This window comes from Mus musculus, chromosome 1, assembly GCF_000001635.26.
Source record: "Mus musculus strain C57BL/6J chromosome 1, GRCm38.p6 C57BL/6J".
Taxonomy (NCBI): domain Eukaryota; kingdom Metazoa; phylum Chordata; class Mammalia; order Rodentia; family Muridae; genus Mus; species Mus musculus.
Window position 1 is genome coordinate 132,706,244 of NC_000067.6, and position 15,214 is coordinate 132,721,457.

Genomic DNA, 15,214 nt, shown 5'->3' on the forward strand with positions numbered 1-15,214 from the left:
TTCAATCCAAACAACTTTAAAGTCATTGTGTCCAAACTTTTGCCTCAAGGAGCCCGAGGGCAGTCTTCTCCCTCCCTCCCACTGGCATGTCTCCTCTTACACAGAGACTTCCTGGAAGGGTGTTTTCTACCTCTGAGGTGTGCCAGGAAAGAGCTGCCCCAAACAACAAGGACCCAGTGGGGGCCATGAGATTCCAACAGAGCCAAGTGACTCAGACCTGACCAGATTCCCCATTGACCAGGCTCCCTATTCCCATTCAGAACTGACAGGAGCTAGGGTTTCTCAGAACCCGCCCATGTCCTCTTCCCAAGAAGCCAATGGACAAAGACTCTTCCCGCCTCTCCCCATCATCTCTGCCCTGACATCCAGAGGCACCAACACTGAGCCAGAGCCTCGGCTGGAAGAAGAGGCAGCTTGGAGTCTGGATGCCCAGGGCAAAGGGTGGAGAACAGCGGGGATGCTCGCCCAGGAGAAGACTAGCTCTGAGTGAACACTGACTGAGTGAGCACTGACTGTCCTTGTGATTTAATGTGCACCCATGATTCAGTCTCCTGACAGCCCGTCAGCATCTCTCTTTCCTAAACATCCCTCATTCACAGAGCAGGATGCCCCTGCCCGCTCTCATCAGAGCTTTGGATACTTGTCCTTTGCCCTGTTTCTCCTAAAATTTTAGCCCGTTAAGAATACAAGACCCTCACTGTCACTCTCTGCCTTCTAGCCTGGCTGCTAATTCTGACCAAACCACCTCTGAGCTAGGCTGCCCCAGCACATACCTCCAGGGAGCCTCAGAAGGTCAGAGCGGAATCGGGGAGGGGTGGGCAGGAGGTCACGCTCAAAAGAGAGCTTACCACCTACCTCTCCTGGCTTGTCCAGAGTCTGCACTGGTGGGTGCCTTCCTTAGGGACACGTGGATGCTGAAAGCTGACCTTTCTTAGGCCCTAGGCCATCCGAGTAAGCAAAACGAAGCCTGAGTAAAATCCCAGCTCGATCCTCTCCCCTGAGCGCTGCCGTTCTAAACAGCGAAGACAGCAGCCCTACCAGAGGAGGAACCGAAGTCATTCCCGAGTGCCCCTGCTCCCCGCCAGCTCCCACTTGTCACTTCCAGCCCTGTGTCACATAAACAGGGCTTTATTATCTCAAGCCCACCACGTCCTGTGAGAGTTCTGTAAATGGAACACCACACAATAACTTGTTTATTAATAATGGCTCGTCCCCTCCCTCAGCCTGGCTCACTCACTCACCGCAGTGTCCCCCGCCCCCCTCCATGCATAATGGAGGAACTGTGTTGCCTGTGACACAAGCCAGGCTGTGCTCTTCAGACTGAGGGGATAGATGGGGAGAGGTACCAGCCTGGACCAGGCTCCCTAAGGTGGGGACAGCGGGGAGAAGACCCCCATTATAACTCAAAGACGTAATGTTGTGTGTGGAGTGGGAGTGCTATGTGGCAGCCTTAGAGCCAGCTCTGCCCTATATGCATGTCCCACGTGAGCCCATGCCAGGGTTATCCAACACCAATCCTGTTCTATCCAGGGCAGACAAGGCTCTCCACAGCCTCCGCCCACTGGCCCACTTCTGTGTCTGGGGGCAGACTTCTTTCTTCCATTCAACACTCCATGACACTTCTGCTGACCAAACACCTCCAGTCCCTACAGTGGTCCCTTCAGGAACCAACTTCCAATTGGCCACCACCCTGTTTTTCCCTCTGATGGGCAAGCAGGGGTGGAACATGGTTTCTCCAAACCCTCCTCTGGAGAGCGGAAAGTCTAGAACACCTAAAGGTCTTAAAAATGTTTATGTCCTAGCTGGGTGTGGTGGTGCACGCCTTTAATCCCAGCACTCGGGAGGCAGAGGCAGGTGGATTTTTGAGTTCGAGACCAGCCTGGTCTACAAAGTGAGTTCCAGGACAGCCAGGGCTATACAGAGAAACCCTGTCTCAAAAAAACAAAACAAAACAAAACAAATATAATAAAATGTTTATGCCCTCTGTTCAATAAAGTTAATTTCTGGAAGTGGATGTTAAATGGACACTCCCCTCACTGTGTATAGTTTCTGGTACGTTTTAAACAATGTGTAAATCGTTGCTCTAGCATATTATTTAAGTAATGACAGCAAGAAAAAGTCCACGCATGTTCATAAAGACAGACTTTTTTCTGAGTATTAGTTGGACCCATATATATGAAACCCATATACACAAGAGGATATTTCCATAAAGGCAAAAAATGACAAAAACAAAAAAAAGAGGCAATAAAAGATTAGCTACTGCTAGGGGAAAATGATAAACAATACAGTGTATCCACAATTTAACAGAAAATAGAAATTATAAATAATAAAACCAAAGGACCTGGGTTCAAAATCTGGCTCTGTCTTTTACAGACTATCTTACTTCGGGCAAGGTACTCTAGGCCTTCACTTCCATATTTACATGTTAAAGTGCATGGATTCAGTAAATGACAGTGCCTGACATATATGGCAAATATTTTAAAAGATTAAACTTTCATCATAAGCAATGAAACACAATGATAAAATAATAACATAGGATAATATCTTAATAAAGTGGAAAATAGAACGATTGTCACTGAAAGTAAAATTATAGAAAATGTGCATTTTCTCCTTTATGTTTATATTTTCTAAATTTTTTGTGGTGGACATAAATGACCTTTGTTCACAGGAGTATGACAGTGAGAGCACATTGAAGATAGTGGCCTCAGCTTCGACGATGGCCATTATTTGGGACATATTCATCTGAGGTGGCCTGTCTGTCCACCACACTCGGAATCATAGACTCAACAGCTTTTTGCCTTCGGCTTCTCTAAGCCCACATATTGCCTCAAGCCCTGCTTTTCTCCAGGGCTGGTGATGAGACACTTCTCCAGCCTACAACAAACATGGCTAGTGACATTTGTGGGGAACCAGGAGTTGGAGAAAAGATGTGGTGTAGGGGTGTTGGCTTAGGATTAGAGCTGAGATAGAGCAGGGGTGGGGGTGGGGTGGGTGGCTGAGTCTATCCCCAGCAAAAGCAACCCCTCTCAGACAAGTGAAGGGGAGGAACTGATGCCCAGCCCAGAGTTAGTCCATGTGAAAGAGGAACAGACAGGGGAAGATTAGCTTCTGAGGACACTGGGTGGGCATTCAGTTGAACGTCCTGGTGACTGGGGCATAGGGAGACCAGAAGGCAGCTGCTGCACTTCTGCCTCTCTACTTCCCAGCTGCAGGAGTTCAGCTCCATATGCCATATTTTGCCATTCTCCTGGCTTTTTTCCAGGCAGCCCACCAGCCATTTCTCAAAGCCTCCTGGAGGTACGGCTCCTTTCCCAGACCAGAATGGAAACAGGGGTGGGGAGAACAGGAGTGGAGAGGAATGTGGGCAGAGAAGAGAGCTGCCAGCCCACCTGAATGTGGGTCACATTCCCAGAGGACAGCAGGCGTGCCAATGCAGAATGGCTGCAGTGACAGCTGGCGGGCCTGGAGGGGTACTCATGGAACCATGGCCAGGCAGCTGAGTTATGCGTGCCCAGCTTTCCACCCTCAGGATCACTCGCCTTCTGGCCATAGCCCCTCCCCCTCCAGGTGACCTCATGTTTCAAGTCCAACCTTTTGTCTTTTTTCACATTGGGATAGATCTGCGATGCCATGACTTAAAGGATCGCTGGCCTTTGTGACCCAACACTGCCAGGCAGAGGGGACAGGAGTAGGCTGAGCAAGCCAGAAGCTTTCTCTCCATCCTTGCCTGTAAGCTAACAGCTGACCTCTGGGTACATTTCTGGTTCAGTTTAGAAATCAAATGCTTTTAGAACAAAGAACTTGCGGTCATGATAGATTCTGTCTGAAGAGCTTAAGCGGAGGTTGGGTGGTTCCCTCAGGGCTGTAGAAAGCCTGACACAGAAGGGTGGTGGGCTACAACCACCCCTGAGTCCAGGGCTGAAACCAAGAAAGAGTCCACAGGTTGGCAGCAGCTGTGGAGAAGTCAGGCACTGAAGTTAATGAGGTAAATGTGCTAACGTGACTGTCTACTTGAGAGGACCGAGAAAAGGAGGTTAAAGAACACCCCACTGGGAATGTGTGTGAGGGTGTTTACAGAGAGGACCAGCTAAGCAGAAGACCCACCCTGAACCAGACCGCAGTCTGTGGACCTGTATGGAATCAAAGAGAAAGGGGGAAAGCTCCCAGACATTGTCTTTGCTTCCTGGCTGCCATGGTGTGAGCTGTTCTGCCTTGCCGCATCTCCATTCCATACTGGATGGAAATCTCCGGAACCATGGGCCAAACAAACAATCCCTCTCTTAAGCTGTTTCTCTAAAGTATTTGGTCACAGTCACGTGAATGTCTGACTAATGCAAGTCTCTAAGAGCAGTGGTGGTCAAGTCAGGACCTCATGGGCCTGTCCCTGTCTCTGCTCAGGTGTGGCTCTCTGGATCGGATTGTGGTTGTGCCAGTGTGAAGGTGTGCAGTTGTGAGTCTGTGGGAGGTACAGCCTGTGTGACTCTGGGGAAGGGTTTTGGTCTCTGTGTGTATGCTTGAGTGCTCCAGTGAGTATATGAAAGTGTGGCCCAGTGTGTTTATTAAAGTGTCGCAGTGTACCTTTCTGGTGTGTGGGCATATCTGTTCTAGGATATCTGTCTGTCTTGTTGTAAGTTTGTATCTTAGTATGGCTCAGTATACATGGGTACAAGTCAGTCTCAGTTGTATACAGGCATCTCTGTACATGTGCTTGCAGCTGGGTTTATAGGCCATTGTTAGGGATGGTGGTGTATATGTGTATGTCCAGTGAGATACACTAGATAAACTTTTGTTTTAAAATAGAGTCTTGCATGGGTGCTTGTGGTATGCACATCTACCTTGATCTGTATGTACATAGTAGCTCTGTCTCCACATGTACGTGGTGTGTGTTTGTGTGTGCACGGTATGTGTGCATGTGTGTGTTCATGGTGTCTGTAGAGGCAGAAGTTAGGAAAGGAAGGAATCAAAGGTCCATGGTCCCCTTCTTACTACTAGAATGTTCTTCTGCTGATAAAAGAACAGTACTGGGTGGCCCAATCTGCAGAATACAGACCACTTGCTCCAGGTGCACAGTGAGTGGTCTCACTATCAACATACAGTGATCTGATACACTTGCTTTCTTCCACATGCAAAGGAAGGCCACCTGCCTACCTTGGCCTTTTCTGATCACGTGTCTCTTACTTCATCTCTTCCTGGCAAGCCCTGACTAAGCCCATCCTAAAGGCTCTAGTGCCACGTTCCCTCCTCTATGAAGTCTGTCCAGCCCTTCAGCTGGAGGTGAGCAGCTCACCCCTGGTTTCCAAAGCAGGTTGTGTAAGTCCTCCCTAAGAACAGGCTCCATTCTATTTTCATTGCAATGAGAACAGCATCCCATGGTAACTTACCACCAGGAAGCCCACCCTATCTTTACAGTTTCTCAGGCACCTCATCTGATGTCTTGTAAAGAGGCATGCAGGAAACATTTACTGACCTATGACATCAACAAGCTGGAGAAGGAAAGAGTAGTACTGTCTCAAGCTGGGAGAGCTGGTGGTGACACGTGAAAGCCAGAGAGTCACCAGCCCTGGTGTGATGCTGCTCTGGACTCAGGTTCTTCATGAGAAGAGTGCAGCTTCTTTATTCTCAATAAATATGGCTACCTAAGAACTGACCTCTCTCAAGGGCTTGACATGGCTCGTATGGTCCCATCCACACTAGCATGCATTTCTGACTCCTGCCACCAACATGGCTGCCTCACCAAACACATTCTGTAAGATCAAAGTTCTCCTGAATGAACTAAGCCAGAGTTTGGTCTCCATGACAGCCAGATCTCCAGTGTCCAGAGCAAACCCAGATAGCCAGCGACAGAAAAGGAGCAGGGAGCCCTCTCTAGGGCCTGCTGGGAGGAAGGCTATGATACTCATGCCACCCATGAAGTGGGCAGCAGTGTTGGACTCTGAGAGCTGAGGCTCTTGGAAGAGCTGATCAGCTAAGCACTGGCACCAGTGTGGCCCAGTGGACAGGTCTGTCATGGCACTGCTGGGAGAAGAGTGGCACAGATTAGAAACTGGCATGGTAGTGTGCACTAAGCCAAGGCACCCATATCCCAAGGCCTGGAAGCTCTGCCTCCATCCAGTAGAAAGCAGTACGTGCGTCCACAAAGGGACACTAATGAAAACTAAAAACCCATAGGAAGTTCAAGTAGCCAAGACAACCCTGAAACAGAGCAAAGTCAGAGATTCCTACTTCACACTCTCAGCCATGGTGAGGAAATCAGTGCGCTAGACAGAGACAGAAGAAAGGAACTGGACAGAGAGTCCACAGATCAACGTATGCGGTTATGAACAATGTATGTAATAAGAGCCTCAGTCTACCACTGGATGAGAGAGGAAGAATGTCACCAACAAATGACACCAGGACAGCCACATTGTCATGTGAAAATTAAAAACAAATAAAAATAAAGTTGAGCCCTTCAGTATGTGCTTCAGTTATAAACAAAAACTAAGTCGAAATGAATCAGTGACCCGGATATTAGTGCTAGAACCAATACCCTCACGATAAAATAAAATAGAGCTCTCATGTCGTCCTTGAGTGTGAAAACAGATTCTTTGATGTGACGCAGAAGCAGTGAAAGGGAAGGGCTGGGATAAACGGGGTTCATCAAAGCATCTCTGCATTTATAAAATATTACCAAAGAGTGAAAAGAAAACCTACAGAATAGAGGAAAATATTTTCAAACTGTGTGTCTATAAGAGTTTACTGCCCAGAATATATGAAGAGCCCATAAAACTCAACCATGAAAGAAAAAAGATGTCAGAAGATTGTTATTAGAGAAATGGGGAATAAAACCACAGAGGGACACACCACCTTGCGCCTATGAGCAGAGCTATAATCAGTAGAGAATCATAGTGTTGGCAAAGGTGTAAGGAGACCAGGGCTCTCCTGCATCCCTGTGAAAGCACAAAATGACGCAGGTGCCGCAGGAAGTCGTCCTTTGGCAAACTATGCAGAGAAGCACCTTCACCTCTAGATGAAGAGTCCAAAAGAAGAGAAAACGGGGACCGGATATCTATACATGAATGTTCACTTCCGTATTATTCATAACAGCAAAAGGTGAGACCTACCCCACTGTCCTCAAGAACAAGAGGAAAATACAACACTATACATCTATATGACAGATTATTACTCAGTCATAAAAAAGAATAAAGAGGCTGGGCGTGTGGCTCAGATGGTGCAGTGCTTGTCTATGTGGGTTTGCTCCCCATCACCGTGAATAAATGAAGAAAGAATGAAGTTCAAATGCATGCTATAATGTGAATGAACCCTAAAAACATTATGCTGGGACTGAAGAAATGGCTCAGGGGTTAAGAGCACTGCTTACTCTTCCAATGGTCCCAGGATCGATTCCCAGCACCCACACAGCAGCTCACAACTTAAAAAAAATTTTCTAAAAGAATTATGCATGCCAACTGCAATGACCCAAACACGAAGGGACAAAGCTGGTATTATTTCATAGCTCTGGATGAGCCAGAATAACTAAACTCGTGGTGATGGGATTTAGAGCAGAGCTAAGAAGGGCCTGCAGGGCAGGGAGCAGGCAGTTGCTGCTTGAGGGCAGCACAAGTAGATAGCACAGGGGCATGGCACAGGTGCATAGCACAGGTGCATGGCACAGGTGCATAGCACAGGTACATGCACAGGAACATGGTACAGGTACATGCACAGGTACATGGCACGGGTATATGGTAAAGGTGCATGGCATAGGTGCATAGCACAGGTGCATGGCACAGGGACATAGCACAGGTACACGGCACAGGTACATAGCCCAGGTACACGGCACAGGTACATAGCACAGGTACATGGCACAGGTATATGGTACGGGTACATGGCACAGGGACATAGCACAGGTACACAGCACAGGTTTCTATCTGGATTACTTTGGAAGTTGACAGTAGTAACTGCTGCCCAGTGCTCTGGATCTAGAACATGCTGCTGTCTTTATTATAAACCTGAAATGACTAAAATCACTTAAATGTCTGTATGTCTACAATTTCAAAAATTAAAAAAAGAAAAAAAAAGCTGCAGCACCCTGCTCCCGGTTTGCCGTCAAGCCCCAAGTATGTGACCCCAAAGAAGCGGCGGCTGGGAAAGCGTTTTCAGAGGAGCTGCTTCCCTGGGGGCAGTGTTCTTGAACCCTTGGAGTGAGTTACTGTGGTGATGAGTGGCAAGGGTGCCTATACTTGGCTCTGAAATTCCCCTGACCTTGTCTACTTTCAGTCCTGGTTGCAAATGAGGACAGCATCACCAGCCTCTGATGCCTCTGAAATTTCCTAAGAATCTGATAACGCCTCTTTAGCCATCACATTCCCCCTGGGCTACTCCCTGGACCTCTCTCCATCTCTGCTAGCTTCAAGTTTTGAACAAGGAGGAGACCCACCCAGCCAAACATCCCTGGCCTAGGTACATTGCCCAAAGCTACTTTACCAGAACCTTCTAAAGCTGGCTAAAATGCTTCATTTTAAAAGGGCATCCCTGACAGTCCAGGCTACAGTAGGAAACATCTTATTTAAAACATTCAAAACTTAACTCACCAAGTTACCACCTGTGTTTCTCACCAGCCCATCTTCTCCTCACATTGCGCCCCACTCCCCACCCATGCCACCCATGGAAAGCAACACACCAGCAGTGTCTCTGTAGGGCCCCTTCCCAGCCAGCCTCCCTAGGAATCCTTCCATCCTTATTAAGATGGGACACCTGTCCCAAGCCTGGGTTCTTCAATGCCTCCATCCCTACCCACCACACTTCCTGGTTATATTTCAGGCTTCATCTCCTTAAAACACCTGAAAGGTACCGTCTTTCTTTAATTTTCTAAAGGCGTACATGATTCAATATCCATTCACAGCAGTTTTTTTTTAATAAGTCTAGAAAGCTGTCTGACTCCTTTCAAATGAATTGGAATTTATACATTTAAATGAGTGTTGTCTTCTTCAAAGAGGCCCTCTGGGAACCTAGCTACATAGCTGACGATGGATCGCTCAAGCTTAGAGCCGATTTTTTTTTTTTTTTTTTTTTTTGCAGCTCTCTCTATGGCACTGCCTTCAAAGCCTGCTGCACACTTTTAAAAGGGCACCCACGGAGGTGTGATTGCGTCCTATCAGAGTACACATGATCGATCTTCTTCCTTAGGTTGAAAGATGGAGCGAAGGTTGGGGAAGATGCAGAGGGCGTGGTGCAGCTGGGAATATTGTCTGGTGTCAAAAGCAAAGAAAGAGAAACCTTCGGGGCTACTGCCCTGGGGGATGATATTGGATTCTGAGCACCAGCTTTCCTAAAGAAACACATGTGCAGCTTGAGGCGGTGGTAACAAAAGCAAGCCGGTGAGAAAGGACTCAGCAGCTGTCACAACACACCCTTACAGTGGTCACCACGCTACTTGGTCTTGACCAGGGATTAGGAACCAGAAACTTCCCTTGTCCCTGAGTCATGAGCCCAAGGGCAGCACAGGGAGCAGATGCTCTCCAAAAGCAGAAGTGATGAGGTAACCCAGTTCTTCAATAGTTAAACACCCAAGTCGCCATGTGACTGGCCATTCCACCGCTGTGTGTGTCCCCCCGCCCAAAGAACTGAAAACAGTGTTCAAACAGAAACTTACACAGCAGTTCAAAAGTACAAAGTGTTCACGGCAGGACCTCTTACCTCAAGGTGTAAAGGACCCAAAGAGCTTATCAACAGATGATCAGATAAATGTGCCTACAGACAAGGCGTCAAGGATTGATGCTCAACAGATCAACAGTTTAAAGCCCTGCACACAGAATGAGCAAAAGGAACTGGGTACCCAAAGTCAGGTTATGAGATTCCAGTTATGTGAAATGTCCAGAGACAGAACAAGTGGTTATCAGAGGCTGGGAACCTAGAAAGAGAAATGACTTCTTAACTGGCAGAGGGTTTCCCCTGGGAGCAACAAAAATCCCTGGAACAAGATGCCAATTAACTGTGCACTTTATCTTGGTATAAGAAGGCTGGCATGCGAAAGGCCATGGGTTCCAACTCCAGCACTAAGGGGAAAATATTTAAATATAAAGCATAGATAGATAGATAGATAGATAGATAGATAGATAGATAGATACACATACATACACACACATATTAATATTACTGTAGTGGGTTGGTCTAATATTGCTTGTATTCAAATGCTAAATTCTATACCCCAAAATCTGGTTGTTCCAAGAAGAGCAGATGCTCATGTATACCAGCTTTTGTTGTATATCCCTTCTGTCTCACGTTATCCCTGATTGATTAATAAAGATGCCTATAGCCTGTAGCTGGGCAGAAGAGAGGTAGGTGGGGCTTCAGTTCTCAGGCTTGGGGATCTGAGACAGGGACCATGAGGGAGGAGAAGAGGAGGAGGAAGAAGGAAGTCATCATGGGGCTGGTGGACCATAATTCCATGGCCATGAGGGCCAGCTGTTGGAGAAAGAGCGACCCAGGCAGAACACAGCACGTGATATCTCAGGGTTATTGAGAGGAAAGCAGACAAAATAGCACAGAGGGTGGACATCTACCCAGCTTTAGTGCTTTAAGGCTTATTATACATATAAAGGTTTATGTTTTTTATTTGGGAGCTAAATGATCAAAGGCGGAGTAGAAACCCCCAAATACTATTCATACCAACATTTTACCATGAAAAGAAAGGAGAAAGGCCTGTGCTGGATTCTAGTAGGAGAGGTCTGTGAACAGGAGAGCAGTGGCTGTGGAACTCGGTTAGTAGCTCTCCCAGGCGATAGGGCTGAGACCCTTAGGAGTAAGGAGCCCAGCAACCATCAAACCAGCGCCCTGCATGAACACAGTTTGGTGAGGATTATGGGGCCTGGGTGGAAAAGCTCCCCAGGGGAGTGTCAGGGGGAGACTCTGAGCAAAGTGAGAGGGGGACCTTTAGAGCAGCTGCGGATCCCACTCACCCTGAACCTGCCTCACATCATGGCCATCAGATTACAAACTGCAGGCAGACTGCAGAGGGTGAGGGAAGAGCTGGAGGCGGTAATGCCATCCTTCCCACCAGCAGCTGGTGGTTGCCAGAGCTCCCCAGCCTCACTCTCCTGCTTGCCTTCCCTTCTTCCTATCCTGACCCCCAGTGATGTTCACAGATGTTCCTGGTGTGTATCTGCGTCCCAGCTCTGGTCTTATCAGAGACGCACCATCGGGCAGTCACTGAGCCTGCTCACCAGCTTGCCGGCCTCCTCTCTAGCCTAGAGGTATATCTCACTAATCTTTACTCGAAAGGATTAACCAACACAAAGAAAGGCAAGACCCTTAGCAGTGACTACAAGACTAATATTGTGAAGTTCTGAATGATTATGACAGGCCCAGGTCCCTTATTAGTTATGAAAGCCACTGAATCAATGGAGCAGCAAACTCTAAAGTGAGACAATAACTTGACATTTTCAATGGTCTCCTTTAGTATAGCTGTTGGAGCCAAGAGGGCCTCTGGGAAATACTGAGACAGAGGCTCAGGAAGGAGCCTGCTGCTGGCCTTCTGTCCATCCCTTCCATAACCACACAGAAATCTGGGCTCCTACTGTGTGGCACCAAGAGAAAGTCCCTGCCAGAGCAATTACTGGGGTAGAGTGTGGGACACAGACTTTCCAGTTAACGGCATGCTGCTAGAGTCTTCCTACCTACAGAGACCAGGAAGGACCTGAGGACTGGTTGCTGCAGGCAGCGATGGGATGATGCTTCCCTCATAATGTCACTCTGACCCCAGGGGGACCTGCTACAGGGAGCAGAGAATGGCTAAAGTCCACGCTGTCAAGTTAGGGGAGGTCACCAGACAGGTTAGACGAAAACCACCCAGTGTTCTTGTGCTAAGGCAAGAGACTAGAGGTCAGCCAGTGAGAGGACCCCTTAGTTTTGACGTTTTAGAAACAGGAGTGAAGGTCATAGATCTGGTGGAGAGAGTGGCCACAGTCGTTGAGGGCCCAAAGGTCCCAGTAGTGAGCTGACATGTAATGGCAGGAGCCCAAATGCAGGCAGGCAGTCTCTACTGCACAAGAAGTCTCTGAAGACACAGAAGAAAAATGAGGGGGATGAGGAGGGAAGGAAAATGTCAACTAGAAAGCAAGGAAGGAGAGAGAGAGAAGTGGGAGACGGGAGCTGGGTAAGGAAAGGATGCTCAGAGAGGTAAGAGTCAGGCAGGCCTGTTGCCATGACAACGCCTTCCTGCCTGGTACCCGGGAATAAATTATTGATCGGGATAGTGGTTCTCTCCCCTTCACAAAGCCCCCGGTGCCCTCTTCACTGCCATCATTATTCTCCTTCCACTCCACATGCTCTGAATTTGCCTTAGTGATTCACTCTGAGACCCAACTGGAGTCCAGAGAAATCACAAGGTCTGCTCTACACTCCCCAGGCTGTTCCTTGTCATCACGCAGCTTTGGTCTTCCAACCACCTGTTACAGAAGAATTATATTGTCTTCAGACTCCTGCTGAAATGCTAACCCAGGACAAGTGAAGAAATATGCAATTACTATCGTGGGCTCTAATCCAATGATAGCCTGATAAGACATCGGGGTGTAGACAGGCACAGGGAGAAAAGGGTGTGAAGACACAGAGGAAGTGGCTGCCTATAACCACAGGGAGAGCTCAGAGAGGATATCATCCCTGGGAACTTCTCCATCTCATACGTTAGCTTTGAATGGGAGGAAGCGAGTGTCTGTCATTGAAGCCACCTGGTTTATGGCATTTGTATTGGGTAGCCCTAGAAAACAGTATGCCCCCTAATTAGGAACCCCTGAAAGCCATCTGGAAGCTTTGCAGGACTGAAAACAGTCTCATGGGGTCAGAGGACAGTAAGATGCCATGTGTTCCTGTCATGGGCTCCAAGACAGAGGCTACAGGAAAGGCAGAATAACCAGCCCTGACCAGCCACAGTTCTAGCAGCAGGTAGGCAGGGGCAGACAGCACAGGAGCTAGCACCTGTCCTACATCATGGGTTTCTGGGGGCTCCACCTTCTATAGCCCGAGAAGACAGGAGGCTGAAGGAACACATCAGGCTTGTTTTCAGGAAGATGGAGAGCCTACTGTCCAGTGGGCAGAGATGGAGGAGGGACCCTATCTCAAGAGACAAGCATGAGCCAGATAGACCAGACAAGTCAGAATTCCACACAGTGTCAAAGTAACCCAGACACTGTGGACTACAGGATTGCAGGGACTATGGCATGGCCCTTAGTTCCACCCCCAACAATCTCCCCCAAGAACCAGGAACAGGCATTACTCACACAAGCACTGTGCCTCTGTTCAGCAGCATCCTTTATGCAGCTGAAGGTCCACCAGCAGGTGAATGGAGGGAGAAACTGTGTAAATATAACACAGAATAACTCAGCCATCGGAAGGAGTACTGAAGCACGCCATAGCGTGCATGAACCTCCAGGGTATTAGTGAAAGCTGAGTGAACAGACACAGGGAGCTGCGTGCTCTGCTTTCATGGGAATATCCACCCCTGTTAAATCCATGCAGAGAAAGCACTCAAATGGCCACCAGGGACTGAGGAGAACAGGAGTGGGTGTGTTGCTCATTGCTTAGGAGATATCCTCTGCAATGAGGCAAAGTCTGAAACTAGGAAGGGATGGTGCTGTAGAAAGTTCCCAGCCTAATCTGGAGTTTCAACCCCACCTTTGACTATTCAGTTCCCAGATAAAAGACACACTACTTACATTATTTACAATAAGCCCTAAACAGCACAAGAGCTGGGCAGAGATCTACCCTCCATGCTATTAGAATCTACTTTCCTATTGATAACCCCGAGTTATTACTTACTATGTTCCATCTGGGTTGCTCTTAACTCCAATTGGCCAGCCCTCAGGGACACTTTTTTTATGGCTCACCTAACCTATGGCAGCTTCTCCCTCCTCCTCTTCTTGTGGTTCTTGCCCCTACTCCAAAGCCTGGAAAACCTAAACTCCACCTATGTCTCTTCTGCCCAACTATTGGCTGTTGGCATCTTTATTTACCAATCAGAAATAACTTGGGGCAGGGTCACTTGGGTCTATGTGCAGACTCAGGTCTTGGGGACCACACTTTGCATTACAATAGACAGCAAGACCAAACTTCAACAGGATGAGGCTGTGCAACACAGCAAATCAAAGTCAATTCAGTGTTCACTTTAAATTTGTTAGCTCTTTTTGACGAGTGTACTGAGAATCGAACCAAGGACCTCGTGCATGTGAGGCGAGTTTGTAACCACTGCACTATAGCCACAGGGTTTCTTTTTGAGACAGGGTCTCAAGACTGGCCTTCAGCTTATGCTCCCTCTTCAGGCCTTGAACTTCAGATGCTCCTCCTCGGCCTCCCAGCAGCTGCACTTACAGGCCTGCGCCACTAGGCATGGCTGAAACTGCTAAGTTTTGAGCCTCAGCAAACTATTAGCTTTTAAAGTTAAGCACTGTGTAAAGGGAGATTGCTACCACTCTCTCTGTGCCTTTGCCTATGCAACAAGGGGGCTTTGTGGGCACATCTTTGCCCTTCCTCATATAGGCAGGGAGGCAGGTTGGACTTCCCCAGTTAAAAAACGTTCTGAAAGCTGAAGCCCACCTGATGAACTCAACTGTACTCACGCTGCGGCACGGACACTGAAAAGTGCATTGTGTGGAGTCACGTGGATGGATTTTCCTTCTATCCCTCATTTGGTGACTGAGCCTGAGTCCCAGGATCCTGGTTAAGGGCCCTCAATCAAAACACCTAGCAGTACTGTTAGGAGGCTGAGATGAAGGTCTCCAGGCAGGGGCACTGGGCACGGTCAGGCACTAGAGTACATAAGGACATTGGGAAAGCACACATTAGCTGATGCTCCATGTACTGATAAGTGTGTCTTGCACGGTAGCCTCAGTACCTCAGCATCCTTGAAGGTAGTGGGTCTGAAAATCAGTTGCCTGGCGACCCAGAGAACTTCCCAAGGGGGACTGAACAGCTCCTGCCTGAGCAGGGTTGGAAAAGGACCTTAGCTAAAGACTCATCTCCTGATGCCAAATGATAAGAAAGACTCCAGTCCATGTGGGCTGGTGTTAAGATGAACTGCCTGCCTGTCTTGTGATGTATGCCTGAGGAGGGGCTGGGCAGCCCAGAAGAACAGGGGAGGGGTTTGTGTCTACAAGGACAAGAGTGAAAGGGCGCAGCAACGAGAGGGTTAATCCCAGGGTGTACAAGGGTGCCCTCCCTCCTCACTGCAGCATCTGCTGGGAAGCCA

At 48.2% G+C, this 15,214-nt stretch overlaps 1 protein-coding gene across 38 annotated transcripts in view; it reads right to left on the minus strand.

Moving 5' to 3' along the window:
- Nfasc (neurofascin) overlaps positions 1 to 15,214 on the minus strand; it is a 177,159-nt gene that overhangs the window by 141,554 nt on the left and 20,391 nt on the right. For 2 of the 38 annotated variants that reach the window (XM_030254562.1, XM_030254551.1), the window contains exon 1: positions 856 to 1,080. The exons of 33 other annotated variants lie outside the window; for them this stretch is intronic. The gene's annotated coding sequence lies outside the window, so the exon portion shown is untranslated. Of the gene's footprint in view, positions 1 to 855; positions 1,191 to 15,214 lie in introns of those variants that run through there. 3 more of the 38 variants (XM_011248020.3, NM_001160318.1, XM_011248023.1) reach the window with 3 other exon arrangements.